This window comes from Parasteatoda tepidariorum, chromosome 10, assembly GCF_982258835.1.
Source record: "Parasteatoda tepidariorum strain Cologne lab strain chromosome 10, Ptep-v5.0, whole genome shotgun sequence".
Taxonomy (NCBI): Eukaryota; Metazoa; Arthropoda; class Arachnida; order Araneae; family Theridiidae; genus Parasteatoda; species Parasteatoda tepidariorum.
The window spans coordinates 8,168,996-8,184,866 of NC_141764.1; the positions used below are offsets into that span (position 1 = coordinate 8,168,996).

At 29.5% G+C, this 15,871-nt stretch overlaps 1 protein-coding gene and 1 long non-coding RNA gene across 5 annotated transcripts in view; both read right to left on the bottom strand.

Moving 5' to 3' along the window:
- Positions 1 to 2,150, bottom strand: part of LOC122272510 (DNA polymerase delta catalytic subunit) — a 68,957-nt gene extending 66,807 nt beyond the window's left edge. For 3 of the 4 annotated variants that reach the window (XR_015429914.1, XM_087153791.1, XM_087153787.1), the window contains exon 1: positions 1,922 to 2,150. The gene's annotated coding sequence lies outside the window, so the exon portion shown is untranslated. The remainder of the gene's footprint in view (positions 1 to 1,921) is intronic. The other variant, XM_087153789.1, reaches the window with a different exon arrangement.
- Positions 2,151 to 4,758: 2,608 nt separating this feature from the next.
- LOC147802125 (uncharacterized) lies at positions 4,759 to 15,517 on the bottom strand. Its single transcript, XR_015429915.1, has 3 exons — positions 15,282 to 15,517; positions 10,913 to 11,043; positions 4,759 to 4,866 (listed from the first exon to the last, which is right to left on the bottom strand). It is a non-coding gene; the product is annotated as an uncharacterized LOC147802125 (long non-coding RNA).
- Positions 15,518 to 15,871: the final 354 nt, after the last annotated feature.

A 15,871-nucleotide genomic window follows, 5' to 3' on the forward strand; every position in this document is an offset into this window, starting at 1 on the left:
ATGTAGTTTCATAATATAAAGAGTTTTATTTCGACTCTCTTACGCAAGTGAAATCTTATAACTCTGAGCCAAGTTTCATTAGAGAGTTAGGTTTAGTCAAGGTGTTATAGATTAGTAAGAAACTGTTATGGTTGCGAAATTCCTTAATGAAGCATCAACTTATTTAAAACTTTTTCCATGGATATTTTAATTAGGAACTAGAAATCTATTCATTCTATGTAATATAAACTTAAATCTTAACTAAAATATATCTATACCTAATTATAGCTATATCTAATAAAATTATATTATGATTAATCATATATCTAAATCTTAAAATCATATTTTGCAAACATTATTTTTACTCTATTGTATCTAGTTCTTTTTTCTATACTAAGTGTAGGCAATAGTGGATAATGTTTTGAGGAATTTCGCTATAAAAGAAACTATGTCTCAGAGTATAAGATTAAACAATTTTTTCTAGTAAAAAATTTATCCGGATTAAATATAAGTTTGATTTGAAATATTTACGATAACTATTTGTAATAATTGAAATATTCACGATAATCATTTGTAAAAACTTATCAAATAAATGATTCGGACATTTTGTGTAATGTAAAATCTTAAGACTTGGATTTAAAGGACAATATTTTCCCCTCTGCGAACTTTAGGACTGTAGAAAAATTTAAAAATCAAATTCAGTAAAAACTAAAATGATTTAACTACTCTAGTGAAAAGAGACTGAGATAATCGTAATTTTCCTACTCCTTAAAAAATTTATAACGTACAAGTTTTATGTACCTTCAAATTTTACTGTAAGTTATGCAGTTTGAAAGAAAAAACGTACGTTCTCCTTTAATTGCTAAACATTTTTATGTAATGATAATTTTATGCCGCACTCTAAAATAATTTAGTAATACAAGTACAAATTTTTAAGAATGTCTACAAATTTTAACAGAACGGTTAGATCCCTAATTATTGTATAATCATAAATTGCGAGTTGTTTTGCCTGTTGCTTTAAGTGTTCCCTTTTGAAATTTATATACCACATTTGTTTTAGTTGAACCGTTTATAAGGGCCATTTTATCAATTTCAGTTGAGATAATAATTTTGGGATTAAGAATAAATTTTTCTTCTCTTCTTGACCCAACGTTAACCTTTACTGTTACAGGCAAACAAAGTTAGATTCAATACGTTGTTTCATTAAGACAAAGGTTCCCAACAGCTCCACGAAATGTAGAGAAAACTGACACCAATAAATCAAAATAGATTTAATCGAAGGGAAAATAAAAGTTTTGGTTGAGTTTACTTTCTAAATGTAAACTAAAAGTTGCAGCAGCTATGAGATTTGGTTTAAGAGGGCGTATAAAATTTATTTCGAATTTAAAAAGTTTAACCATACGATAATAAATCTTGTTTAATTTTATATAGGTTTCAGGGTTAAGCATTTAAAATAATTTTATTGAGAAAGAATTTTAAGGTTTGAATTTACAGCAAAAATTTACTCTAATATAATTTCATGATTAACATAAGTTAATGATATTAATATTTAAGCGATTTTAAATTTTGTTTTAAAATAAACAGAGTACAAAGTAGTCGTTCAGAGTTCAACATTGATTTGTATGGAAAATATTTAAATATAGAAAAATTAAGAAATCTAGAAAGAATAATTAATGACGTATAGGTTTTACACTACTTAATGAGTTTAATTGTTCTGTTGGGAATAAAACAATTGCTATACTTAATTTGATAACTAAGTTTAGAACCATTAAAAATTGAGATAATATGATACAAAATATTCTGATAAGTTTCAGTAGCATGTTTATACAGGTTTTTAATTTATATTGATTGGGCCAGTTCTAAATTGACACATATTTCTGAAACCAGGAAGACTTTATGTAAGGGTAAAATTACTGGAAAACAAAAATCTCAAGAACATAACCTTTTCCGAATGAAAGGATGGTGAAGTCACAATGAGCAGGGCAGGAGATTTCTGATTCTGATAATAAGTAGTGAAGTATCAAACTACTGGGAAACAAACATCTGAGCATAACTTTTTCTGAATGCTTCTGAATGAAAGGATGGAGACATCACTAGGGTCATCTTGAGTACACTGGATTGATATAGATAATTCTAGTAGAACAATGTAGAGACATTTTTTTTTATAACACCTGAAATAAAAGAAAGAACATTAGGAACAAAAATAGATTGCTAAATACAATACATTTCAGTTTTCTAAGTAGAATTAACACCTTTTATTAAGATCACCTTAATGTTTAGCACTTTTTGATAATTTAATAACCATGAGTTTTATTTGGAGCAGGGTATCTAAAATTTTTGGTGTGGGTTTGTCCTAATAGTTACGAAAATTTAAACCACAATAAGAAACTGCGCAAATCGCGTATGAGTGAAACTGTTTCACTACAGTTTTAAGTCTCTGATTCTTAGTTTCAAAATACAGTAGAACTCCAATTATCCGAATCAACTGGAACCGGACCCCGCTCGGATAATCAAAAATTCGGATAACTGGATTTTTTTTAAAAAAATGCTTATTTTAAATAATTACTGTATGTATAGTGGAAATGAGGGGGGAAAATGTTTTTAAGGATTTCTTCTAAGGATTCTTAAGGATTTCAACAATTCTTCTGTGGGATGAGTTGGTGCATTATCAACAATCAAAAGCACAGGACTTCCAGATTTTTGGAGTTTTTTCACTTCAGGAATGAAAATTTCATCGTATCACTCTGTAAACAGTGCTGCAGTCATCCAAGCTTTGTATTGGTTTTTATAAAATAGGGGAAGTTTCTTGACATTTTTAAATGCTCTTGGGCGTTTTGACTTCCCTATTAACAGAAGGGGTATTTTATGGCTCCCAGTTGAGTTCGGGCAGTTAAGCACAGTAATGCGGTCTTTACTAGCTTTATGCCCTGGAGCACTCGGAGGCTTTGGCACTGCACTCTTTTAGAGGCTAAAGTGGTTTTGGGTAAAGCTTTCCATATTAGACCAGACTCATCGGCGTTGTATAAGAAGTCGGAATCGTATGAGGCTGCTATAACTTTAAATTTCTCAATAAACTCGTCAGAAGCTTTGGAATCTGCAGATAACTTTTCACCACTTAAATCTAGCTCACGAATACCGTGCCTAGACTTAAAATTCCTTAGCCAGCCGTTACTTGCTTTGAAAGATAAATAACCCAGCTTTCAAGCAAAGATCTTAGCTTTTCCACAAATCTTTGTCCTATCCTGTAAACTTTCTCTGCATAAATCTTTCCTTTGCTTTACTAAAATTTTATTTTCTTCATATAAAAAAAGAGAAACTTGTCTTTTTACTAGATTCATATTTCCATACGAATTCTGAAAGAGATTTGGATAATCGACGATTCGGATAGTTGGAGTTCGGATAATTGGAGTTCTACTGTATAGACCAGTGTGAAAATTTGAACATAAGTAACAAACTTAAAAACATAATACAATAAAAATAAGTTTGGTTCAATTCAAATATATTTTGCAAAAATATTTGACAAAGTTGTTAAGCATCAAAATTTCTCACATTTTTGCCACCCTCAATCTGGCCCCCAATTTAACAAATTAATCTGAAGGAAGAAAATTTTCCCTAAGAAATCCTGTAAGGAATGAAATGTTTTAAAACACTTGTAAGGAGGAAGATCTTCTGTAGAACAAATCTCTTCTCGTTACATCTGCTCCTGTTTACGAAATTCTGAAAATAAGACTGCCCTCCCCTTTTAAAACAAATGCGTGGCTATGAAACTAAAACATAGTTATATGGTGAATGGTCATATGGGGGTCATTCACATTCAGGGAGTTTTCCACAATGATCAGCGGGAATGGTGCGACTGCCGAGCACAGAATTTTTACGATGGACAGCCAAAAAGGAACATAGCTCAATTTTTTTTTCAGTGTTAAAATGTGACAATTAACACTGAACATACCACAATTGGTCAAATGACCGTTTAAGAACTTTGCCATCGAAAATGCGCTTAACATCTTATAGTTTTTGCACGTTTGACTTTTTATAACAATTACACAGTTAATAAAGTTTTTTTTTTGAATTTTGTTTCGAATACGCGTCATATTTTTTCTACCACAACCGGTCATTTGACAGAGAGAATAATTCATTGCTTTAAAAAGGTTACCGGATCAAAAATTACAACGCAATACGCGTTCAACGTATTGCATTGGATGAGTTGCACATTTGCTGCAAAGACTTGTGTAGAGAATTCAATCAGAATAACTGAATTCAAATATCAAGAAAATACCTATAATTTCAGATTGGCATTTTTGCTTCAGAAAAAAGTGACAAAAACTAAATGTTTTGGCAAGTAGCTTATATTTTATTTTGGATAGCTTTACTTCATTTCTACCTGCTAACAGAAAAATGTCGAAATAAGACATCACAAGTTCTTAGAAGAAAAAATATTAATTATAAGAATTATATTTCTTATAATTATAGCAATTCTAGAAATAATAACAATTAGAAGAAATATGCCTGCGGAAAATGTACAATAGAAACACCCTGTATTCGTAAAAACTGTGTTGAGCAATGAATTAAAAATTCTTATTCTTAGTGCTTGTAATACATAGAATTCGCAAAATGCAATTTTGCTTAATTTTAATAAAGTTTTTTTTTCAGTTTATCTCCTTCCTGATATCCATGTATCGTACCTTTAATCAAGAAACACAAAGTCCGGTCCTTTGACCAGCTATGGTAGAAATAGATATACATTAAGTGTTGGTAGATTTAGTGATAAACGAAAGATACATACTTTTATAAACACCAGGCATTATCATTGGGTAAAGTTCCCGATTTAGAGATGGTTAGGTAATTAGAAGATGTAACTTCCCTGGTGATGTCCTCTTATTCGGAATTCTAAAAGATAAAAAGTGACTGTCAAAACTAAATATACTATACTAAACTATTATAAATATGTACTGTTATAAAATCATAGCACCCAATGGCAACCTTCTAAAAACGATTGTATACTTAAGCTTTTCAAAAAAAATCTCCAATTTAAAAAAAATACTGATGCAAGCTAATGGGTGCAACGCAATACTAATTTGAATCTATTAGTATTAAAAAAAATGTTATAAGTTTAGTTTTTGAAATAGAATCAAATGCTTTTTCTTAAATACCCATTTTCTTGACTCCGCATCTTTATCTAGGGTAAACCAACCAATGAAGGAACACTACCCAGTGAAGGAACATTTCATATATATTGATTAAAAATAAGAATTTGAAAGTTTTTCATCAGATTGATTGGTAACAATAGCTTACTGCCAAACAATAGGAAGTCATCTAGCAATGTTTTGGATTACCTGGTCAAATAGACTTCTCTGGAAAAATTTATGAATTTTTTTATTATCTCTACAACACATTGTTTCGTTGAAAAAATTATAAGGCGATTGTTTGTATTTATATGTTTGAAGTGGAATTAATTGCATGTAATAGTCTTATTTTTCTCACTGTGAAAAAAAGAATTCAAAATATAGTTATTGAAGTTACGCTTTATTTTTTAAAGCACCATAGCATAATCAAGTACTGAGATAAGGGGGTGTTTATTCCCTGGATCACCAAACGATGAAAAACCAGTGAAGGAACAAGTGTTCCTTTACTGGTTTTTTTCCCAATTAATGAAAATAAAATTTTTGAATTTTCTTGTACTTTTAGTCGCATTATACATCAAAATTCTGTTTAAAAGTCAAAAAACAACTTCTAACCAGTGAAGAAACAGGCATGTTCCTTCACTGGGAATACTCCCAGTGAATGAACAGTAATGTGTGAAATATGATTTTACATGACTCTAGGATAAGTACTTCTGCTATATAGAGGACAACCGAAATTTTGTTAAAAATTGTATGAATAATTTCTGAAATAATTTCAGTTCAAAATGTTAATTTAATTGCTTAATTTATAAAAAAATTATAAGTTATATTTATTAATGGGGTGTGTAGTTACATCAAATGTTAGGCAACTTAATAAACTATGTTTACAAATCGAAAACTAATTAAATATAATCATAAAAATTTGAATAGAACATTTCTTCGCTGGCTTTTACACCAAGAACTGATAATAAGTTATCATTAAAGGATAGCAACGTGATTATATAATTTATAAAAACTACTTTACTATGTTAGATTTTAGAAGCAAGCTCCTCAACAAAAAGCAGAGTTAAACAGAAACGATACTCAATTTCTTCAGAAGCTTGAGAGGAAAATCCCTCAAGATATGTTGCAAATTTTTTAACGCGGCATTGACTGAGGAGTCTAATATCGAAAATGTCCAAGAGTCTGTACTTTTTCAATATGGAAGTACGTATTAAAAGACCACTTGGTTAAGTCAAACTTAGGAGCTGAAGCTAGTATTGATAATGAATGCATCTTAGATATCGAATTTGAAATGAGTCCTCATGCTGATCCTCTCTTAGTTGAAAAAAGAAATGATTCTATAAGTAAAATCAGTACTTCTAAAGATCCTCTAGATACAAGTCAACAAGAAATGGATTTTCCTCAAACTTCAATACACCTTTCCCGACTATTTTCGAGAAAGGCATTCTAGAAATGTTGCTGAAAAATCAGAAGTTTGGAAGAACTATTTACATTGGCCAAATATTGATGATAAAAAGAAAGGTCAAAAGAAAAATGAATGAATTACCTTTTGCACTAACTTCAGATAAATGGAAAAAATTTCAAGAGGCTGAAAGATCTAAAAAAAAGTTGAGAATATGGAGAAGAAAAGAAAGAATACTTAAAGAAAAAAAGCTTCAAGAAATAAGAGGAAAAAGAGTAAACAAAAGGTGATAAAATAATAATAATAAACAGCATCGGATGACACAATGATTCTGATTTGACTGTCAAATTATAAGAAAGAATGATTTTTTAAATTGTATTTAACATCACTTTAGTTTCTAGCTCATGATTACAGAATAAAGTTGGCATTTTACAAGTACTTGTATGTTATAATTTCATAAATAGTCTTGTTTTTATATATTTGTATGGCTAATGAATTCATAAAGAGCATTAAAATATAACCAATATTAAGTGTATACTGGGCAATTTTTTGTTCCTTCACTGGTAAGAGCTGTTCCTTCACTGGTTCTTCTTACGGTTATTTGAACCTCCAAAACTTGGAAACAATATTACGTAAGTTCTCTACAATTTTTTTACATAATTTGTAATTGGTAACAAATATGTTTACTGTCATTTAACTCTAATTACGAATTTTGAAATTAATGATTTTTTAAGAGGCAAGCGAAACTTAAGTGTTCCTTCACTGGTTAGTTTACCCTATATCTAGAATAAGGTTACCGACGGTTTTTTTAAATACAAAACATTCTGTAAAGGACACGATAGTAAACCAAAAATATTTTCTAAAATGTTTTGTAAGCGTTTAATAATTTTCAAAAACACAATATGGAGCAATTTTTGGAAATAAACTAGAATAGTCTTGAGAATTAATTTTCCCCATTAAAATAATCATTGGATATTTAAATTTCCTAGCAAAAGAAAATTTGAAACTTTGAATTTATTTAAAGTCTAGATTGTTTGCGTATAGTAGTTTCAATTTTATAGTTCGAGCGACTTCACTTAAATCCGCTATTTTGCGCTTTAAGTTAGAAAAACTTGATACAAATGAACTTCCTCAGAAACAAACGTACTTCTTCGATGAACTAAGAATTGAAAGCCCAAAATACGGAAAAATTGGTGCAAGCAAATAAATATCCTCCTAAAAGTTTTAGCGGTTGGAAAAAAAATCTGAGAAAAAAGCGGGGGATCAAAAGTTTAAAGCTCTTAAAAATAATCTCACTTATTTTTTAAACACGCTAGATGGTATCAAACTTCTTTCCTTAGAAATTCCTAAAAATTTGAATTATATTTAAGCTTTGATTTTGTCATTAAAACGAAATTAAAAATGTCAACATTTGCACATCTTTTAATTCAAATGACCAGTAATAAGATAGGAAATTTATAAATTTTTCTTAAAATCTACTACGGCTACATGATAGAGAATCCAAATCCTTAAAAATGTTTAAAGTTTAATATTAAACTTTGAAATAAGACCCAATTTGATGCCTCTCGAACTACTAACAGCATATTTTGTTCGTAAAAATTCATTTAGTAGCTTAAGTTGTTTCCTCGTTGTATAAATTTCTAAGCCCGCATGTTGGATACCTTCCACTTAATGTCTTCAATTATGGCCGAATTTAAGAAAACCTTCAGCAAATTACAAATTCTTTACTACACACTAAACCTGAATGAGCTCGAACACACCGTTATAACTAATCACTTTTAGAAACTTTTCGTAATCCTGGAAATTCCATTTTACTAAATAAGTAAAAATTGAGCTTAGCTAAAATATTCATTATTATAATTTTCCATTATATTACTAGAGCTATCAGCAACTACAGCTCACCCACAAACTACTACTTCGAGTAGTTCGTCTTCAATTCCAGATAAAATTACAGTAAAAAGTACCGAACGGTAAATAAAATGCCTTTACCGTAGAAATTTAAACCGTAGGTTAGATTTTTTAGTGATTTTACAGTAAATCTTTCTGTATGAAAAATAAACTCCAGTTCCTAACCAAATTATTAGACGCACTATGTAAAATCTTAATTATCCTATACAGCATTGTTTTTAGGCGGCGGAAACCGGTTTAAACTTGTTTACGTTCGTATATCAATTGGTTAACATTGTAATGCAATACGTTAAAAAATAAATACAAGTAGGAGTTTTGTAAAAAATCTCCTGGTTAAAGATTTATTACATGTATATTTAACTATAAAAGTATTGCCTATAAACCTGTGCAAAACATGTCATTATTAAAACACTACCGTGCGTCTAATAATTTGGTTCATTATCATTATATACTATATTTATATACTATATATATATAATATATAGTCTAATTTAGTTAATCGTCGAATTTATATATAGTATAATTTAACCAACTGATACAAGAACATAAACAAGCCCCAACCGGTTTTAGTAGCGTAAAAACAATAAAGCTGTAGAGTCAACTGATAATTAAAATTTTACATAGAATCTTATAGTTTACGGTACTGTATAGATACAATTTTATAGAGCAAAATCTATACGGGGCTGTGTAGATTTTGCTCTATAAAATTTTACGGTAACGAAAATTTACATACAGTGTGTCAGTGCTTTTTGCCCTACTTTTATCGTTGAATTATTTTGCAGTGCTGGTATTAAAAGTTTTCTACGAAAATTCAAATTATTCACATACATGTATTGAAAATGTTTTTGCGCTTTTCACGCCTAAACACTTAGACAATATTAAGGGGTCACAGTACCCAAAAAATGACAAAAATACCAATTTTTTTTATTGCTTATAATAAAACTTCAAACTATTTAAAATGCACTGAAAAAAAATCATGTCTCTATCTACATTTTTGAAAAAGTTATGAATGATTTTAGATTGTCCTAATACAGAATCTTGCTCTGCAGACAAACTTTAAAGGGCTTTTTCTCAAAAATGATAATTTTATGTTTTGATCTTGATTAAATCCCTAAGGAATTTTTTCTATTTAAGATAAAGCTTTAGAGTGAACTTTTTTATCTTGAGTATAATGCACTTATTTAAACTGTGCATTGAATAAGCGTTTTATAAGGTATTACAATTTTTACAGCATGTTATATATACCTAACAGGAATTTTTACCCTTTTTTTCTACTTTTTTACAAAATATTTTATAACAAATACTCTAATTGATATATCAATAAATGAATGCACAAAATTGTTAAGAATATTGTAAGCACTAAGAAAAATTTTTTTTTTTGAAAGTAAGTTAAAATAAAAAAGCCTTAGGGATTTAAAAATGTTGAATTCTCAACTTTTTTAAAATTTAAAAACATTTAAACAGTTTAATTGTTTTTTGAAGATAAATTATTCATTATAAGCTAAATAAGCATGTAAAGCATCCTCAAAATGAATGATTATACCTTTATTTAAAAAAATTGTTGCAAAGGTACTGTAACCCCTTAAGATACATTAAGTAAACATAATTTTGATCGAAAATAATTTTTAAAAATATTTAAAATTAAAGCTATGTTCTAATTAGATGAGTTCGTAAACGTAATTTAATATTACCAAACAAGTTTCGCTTAACAAACTCACTTTTATGAGATGTACCACATTGTGCATAAAGCTGATCAATAAATTCATCTTAGAAGGAATCATTTAACTGATTTACAGTGCACATAAACACTGTTAAGTTTCGACGCAGTGTAAGATCTTTATATAGCATAAGGTAATATTAGTTTTAAACCTTTAATTTAGAAACCCAAAAAGAAAAGGATACAAAATAAGTTTTCCACTTTCTTAAAGGCGTTTAATTTTAATAGGAAGATCAATGGATCCTCTACCAATTTCGTTTTCCTGATAGTACAAATGCAACGACAATGGAAACTTTTGTCTGACTGAATTTATCTTACAACCGCATTTAAACAGCAGCCCCAATACAAAATTCACGACTATCAACGCTCAACTCTAATCTTTTAATTTTGAGCCCAACCCAGAAGACAATGGAACTCCTAGATCAAGTGCTGGGAGAAATTTGCCTTCATAGAGGACTTTTTGATGGAACTAACCCACGATGAGAATATTTTACTTCAGGACTGGTACGAGCTAGTCTGGAAAGGAATTCATATCAACCAGCCACCACTAGGATTCGAACCTGGGGTCATGTTATCGCGAGGCGAATGCCTCTGAGCCATAACGGCGCAAACCATTTACTGAAATGTATTGATTACTCGATAAAATGCTCATACTAATATGGGAACTGTATTATAAATAAAGAAACCTACATTTGACCGTACAACTTTCAGGAAATGAATTTTTAATTACTTTAGATAATTAATAAAGAGTTAAAATTTAGTAGTTTACCACTATATACTTACCGGCTGTAAAATCTTAGAAGTTTTTACTCTTAGATTCCAAATTGGTGTTTGTTCGAATCTTCCATCCAACTACGGGATGTTCTGTTTAAGAGGTCTGTACATGAATTTCTTGAATTAGACTACTGTCAGAGCTGAAAGTAAACAGTTTATTAGACCCTGTCCCAAACATTTATCGAAGCAACTTATGACTGACTTAAAATCAAAAGCATTTAATTAGGGAGTTTAGCACACTGTTTAGATACAGCGGAAAGTTATTACGGGTACTTATCGGTAATAGGCACCACGAGTTGACAGATTCTTTCGCCAATAAGAACTAGTTCCCTAAGAGTGAAATTTTTTTGTATTCCTAAGATATTTATGTTTAACATCTTACATGATATTTTTTAGAATTTAAAATTTTTGCATTGGATTATTATTTCAGTTTATTAAGTTTAACACTCACGTCAATAATTATTGTCGCGTGTACTATTCACGATACTATTATAACTAGATAATGGTAGCGATATTATAGTAATAGATACATATCGCTCATGATCGCAAAATCGTATTTGATATATAGTATGGGATGTCTGTGACCTACGCGTACCAGAATCTGGCGTGTTGGCGATCAGCTTCATGGTCTCCATGTAGCATATTACATCCATTTCTGTACTTTTATTTGTACACATTGTTTAATTCACGCATAACGCAAAGAATCAGATCCTCATATGGATTAAGCAGATGCAAAATTACCAATCCATACGATTGTTTGGAAATATTTTGCCAAGTGGTGAAATATAAGAATTTTGCAATTCGCAGTAAAGCTAGGTATTATTTTCTCATTCTTTAATGAGTGTAAACGAGTGTTTAATATTTATTATCGAAAGTGAATCCACGATGTTGTAAAAAAGAGGCATTTTAAGATATTGCTATAGGGAGGTGGAAAGGCTTCATGGCAAAACCATGATTTGATGACAATCTAACAGAGCTCCCTCAAACTTTAAAATTCGTGGACGACCCTTTATTTGTGGAAAATGCTTCTGCCAAAAAACTAATTTTTAAAAATACCAGATTAAGAAAATTCTTCATCAAGCTTTATATCATTAGATATCCTTCATTTGCTAACACTTGTAAAACGAAGACATGATATTTTAGTTTAATTTCAGACGATTATAGAGTTTCCATAAGTTTTGGCATGGTACTTTACGTTAGTACTCTCTAGACAAAATTATCTTGTTTAGTAAAACATTCGTATATTTAATATTTCACTGCATGTAAAAAAACTGAAATGTTTTCGAACAATTCAAAGACATTAAAATTTGAGAACTTTCTATGCTTTATAATTTTAGAGGAGGTGTTGAAATTTGAGTTCAAGACTCATTCTTTGAGGAACGTCTGATCATCTTAGCTTAGAGAAAGGTGAATTAAAGTAAATCATGAAGCTTCAGATATTTTTTTAAAACATTCAAACCTTGTCTTAGAATTTTTAGAGCTATCTGCGACAAAAGTCTCTAGCACCAATATCTTTCTGCAAGATACTTTTAATCATAACAAACATATATGTTACTCATCTAAAATAACAAAAATACTGTGTTTACCAAAAAACTATTTTAATAAAAACGTAATTATTCTAATATTATGGGTGATATTCTCGCATTTTGTGGGGCGGGCATACAAATTATTTCCTACTTCGAATTTTGTAAACAATTATTACAATAAAAAATATTAAAAAAAATCACGAAATCCGTAGTAGTAATTGCCGGAAAAAAAACGAAATTACGGGAATCCGGCTTCTTAAATGCGTGTTTCGTTTCAAGATTACGTTGTTGTAATAAATGTCTCGTAAAAATATCGGATTTAAAAACTAAGAAATCAATAACTGCCAAAAACTAGATTTATTGCTTTGATAAGTAAACACTCGAATGCACGATTCGAATTTTCCGTATTGTTTAAAATATATCGGGATATTTAAAATCCACGCGAAAACCAATAACTGCCGAAAGTACAATCATGACATTACATCGATTTACAATACAATCGTCGTAAATGGAGCGCGTCAAAAAGTAATAATCCAATCGTATGATTCAAATATTACGAGTAAACATTTCAGTAGAAAAGTAATTTCTCTTCAAAAGAAAATTTTCTCTGCAAGAACTCTAAGATATGATAATCTTACACAACCCTGCCATAATTTGCATATTGAAAGCTCCTAACTTTACCTCTTTATTTCCCATACTTTTTATATTACTTACGTAGGTGAAGACCTTCAGCGGTATAGCATTATCTCAAAAGGATGCAGATTCATTAAAATACAGATTACAAAAAAAAAAAAAAAATCGCTATGCTTTGAGGGTAGCATTCCAAAAATCAAAGCTTGCAAAATATAGGAATCTAATTGAAAATGTTTAGTTACACTTTGATTCATCAAGTTCTTACAAAAGTTTTAAAAACGGCACATTAATTGCGAAACGTTTTAAACTAGGCCTAAAAAGATCAGGAATTTGTTCACCGACAAACATTTCCAGTCCACTATAAGTGTGCCTCATATAAGTTCTAAAAATATCAAAACGAGTGTTTTCAGAGAATTTACAGAACTTCTAAAAATCTTGATCTTTGATGCCGATAAAATTTAAGCAATGGAGCAACATCAATTCTTAAGTTAAGGCTACAGTGGACTCTTCATAAGTTTCTTAAAAAATAGCGTTACACTGCTGTAACTTGCACGAAGATTGTTTACATTTAGAAAGAACATAAAAAAAATCTGATACACAATTCATGCCGTAAGATGAAAAATTTAAATTTTTTCAAAAAAATTTTAGATTTGTTTTGAAGTTTAAATAGGAAAAGATTATTTGTTAATTTGAACTAGTTACATGTTTCTTCAAATTTTAGGGAAAAAATTGATAATTTTTTTACTAATTTCCACACAGAGTAAAGCAAGCAAGTTTCGTCAACAAAAAACTTTAAAATTGTCCCTCTATGAACTTTTTGGAACATTAGAATGACTGAAATATGTTGTGTCACCTTATTTTGAATTTGTATCTCTACAAGTTTTTAATCATTTATCTAGAGACTCAAAAAAGTTTCACGGAATTGTCATCAAAATGATAGCGCATGGAACTATTTCAATTTCCAGTTGGATGCAAAATTTTTGTTTTGAGAAACAAAGACACTCGCAAGCAATAACAAGTTCTTGTAATAAAAAAGCGAAATAACACTAATAGTGTCAAATGTTTTACAAATTTTTAAGATTTTAATAATATGCTTTTAATACAACTTAATATGAAAAAAAGTTCAAAATAAGAAAATAGATTTTTCGAGTGATTTTAATGATTTTGGGAGTCCATTGTAGCCTTAATAATTCTAATTTTCTAGAGTTTATAAAATTTGTATGGAAGAGGTTTTATTTTTACATAAAGGGTTCTAGTTTATTTAGCTCTAGTATAGAACTAGAAAAATCACTCTGAACCATAATACAACAACTAAAATTTTAAAACACTATCATTAAAATAAAGCTTGAAGTATTCACCTTATAATTTAAAAATTCAAACACCTGAGGAAACCAAATAAAGTAGTTTACTCGAGTCAGAATTTAAATTTTACGAAGTTTCTTTTTAGTCATGTTAACATTAAATAAACTCGTTCAAAATGTTTTTAAAAAGCACAGAATTTAGTTAATATCTTAAGTGAGTTTAAATTTTTATTTAATTATGCATAGTCAGTTTGAAATAAATTAAAAAACTTCAATGTAAAAAAAAATTTTTTTTTAAATGTCAACTTCATGATTTTGTACGGATTAGTTTGGCATTAAAATTACCAAAAGATATGTATTAAAAAGAATTACAAGCAAGATGACTACTTCCGAAACTTTCGTCTCTCAAAACTTAGAATTGATCATTAAAATTTCCGAATGAAGGTACAAGGTTCAAAATTAAAAATTTTCAAAGCCTGAGAAACTTGGAAAATCAAAATTGCTCATGTTTAAAATTGTAATAAATGCACATCCAAAATCTGCATATAAGTCAATAAAATACTAAAATTTTAAAACAAGATATCTTTAATAACTTAAAAAAATTCTATGAAATCCTTTATTAGAGAAAAGTTTCTGTAACAAAGCGCATAATAACATTAGTTAAATATCATAATCAAATTACGATTGACAGTTGTAAAAACTAGTATAATTTTGTTATGAAAGAAAATAATGAAGATAGCTTTCTTATACAGGATTGAATTTGTTAGTAGACTTTCGCTGAACATTAAAACCTATATATATCATTGGAACAAAATTAACATTCAATGTTATTCAAAGTTTTAAAACACAAAATTAAGTTTTCTGATTTAAAAAAAAGGACATTCGAAATAAAGTCTTACAATTTGAAATTTTTCTTACCTTTCGACAAAATGGAGAAGACTGGTGAAACATTGAGTAGCTGACGAGGAATCTAACGACTCGTTCAAGAGATGGAACTACTATTCTTGTAAAAAACATGAGCTTTCAATACTATCTCACAAATATAACGTTTCAAGTTATTAAACTCCTACAAACCAATAAAAAGTCAGACTACGAAACTGGAAGCAAAACACCACACTTAACAACTGGAGCAATACAAACTCATTTTGCACATTAATTGTTGATTGATTGTTGATTGTTGATGATGATGTGGGGGGGGATCTCTGCTACTCGCTTTTATCCCCCTTGCTGTAAGGTGTATTTTTGTGAGTTGAGTTGTTGATGCTGAAGATGATGACGATGAGGTGATGTGAGTGTACGCTGTTCTTGAAGAAGCGAAACAAGTTTACAGTAGAGATCAAAATTAAATATTTTCCAAAACACTTTTGGAGAGGAAGATTAGAAAAAATTAAAAACTAGCATTTGGTGGTTCCAATACTTTTGGAGAAACACGTTCATCAAAACAAAAAAATAAGAAAAACATACTCTTTTTCCCAGGCGCTCAGAGAGGCTTAAACTAAAACTTAAAA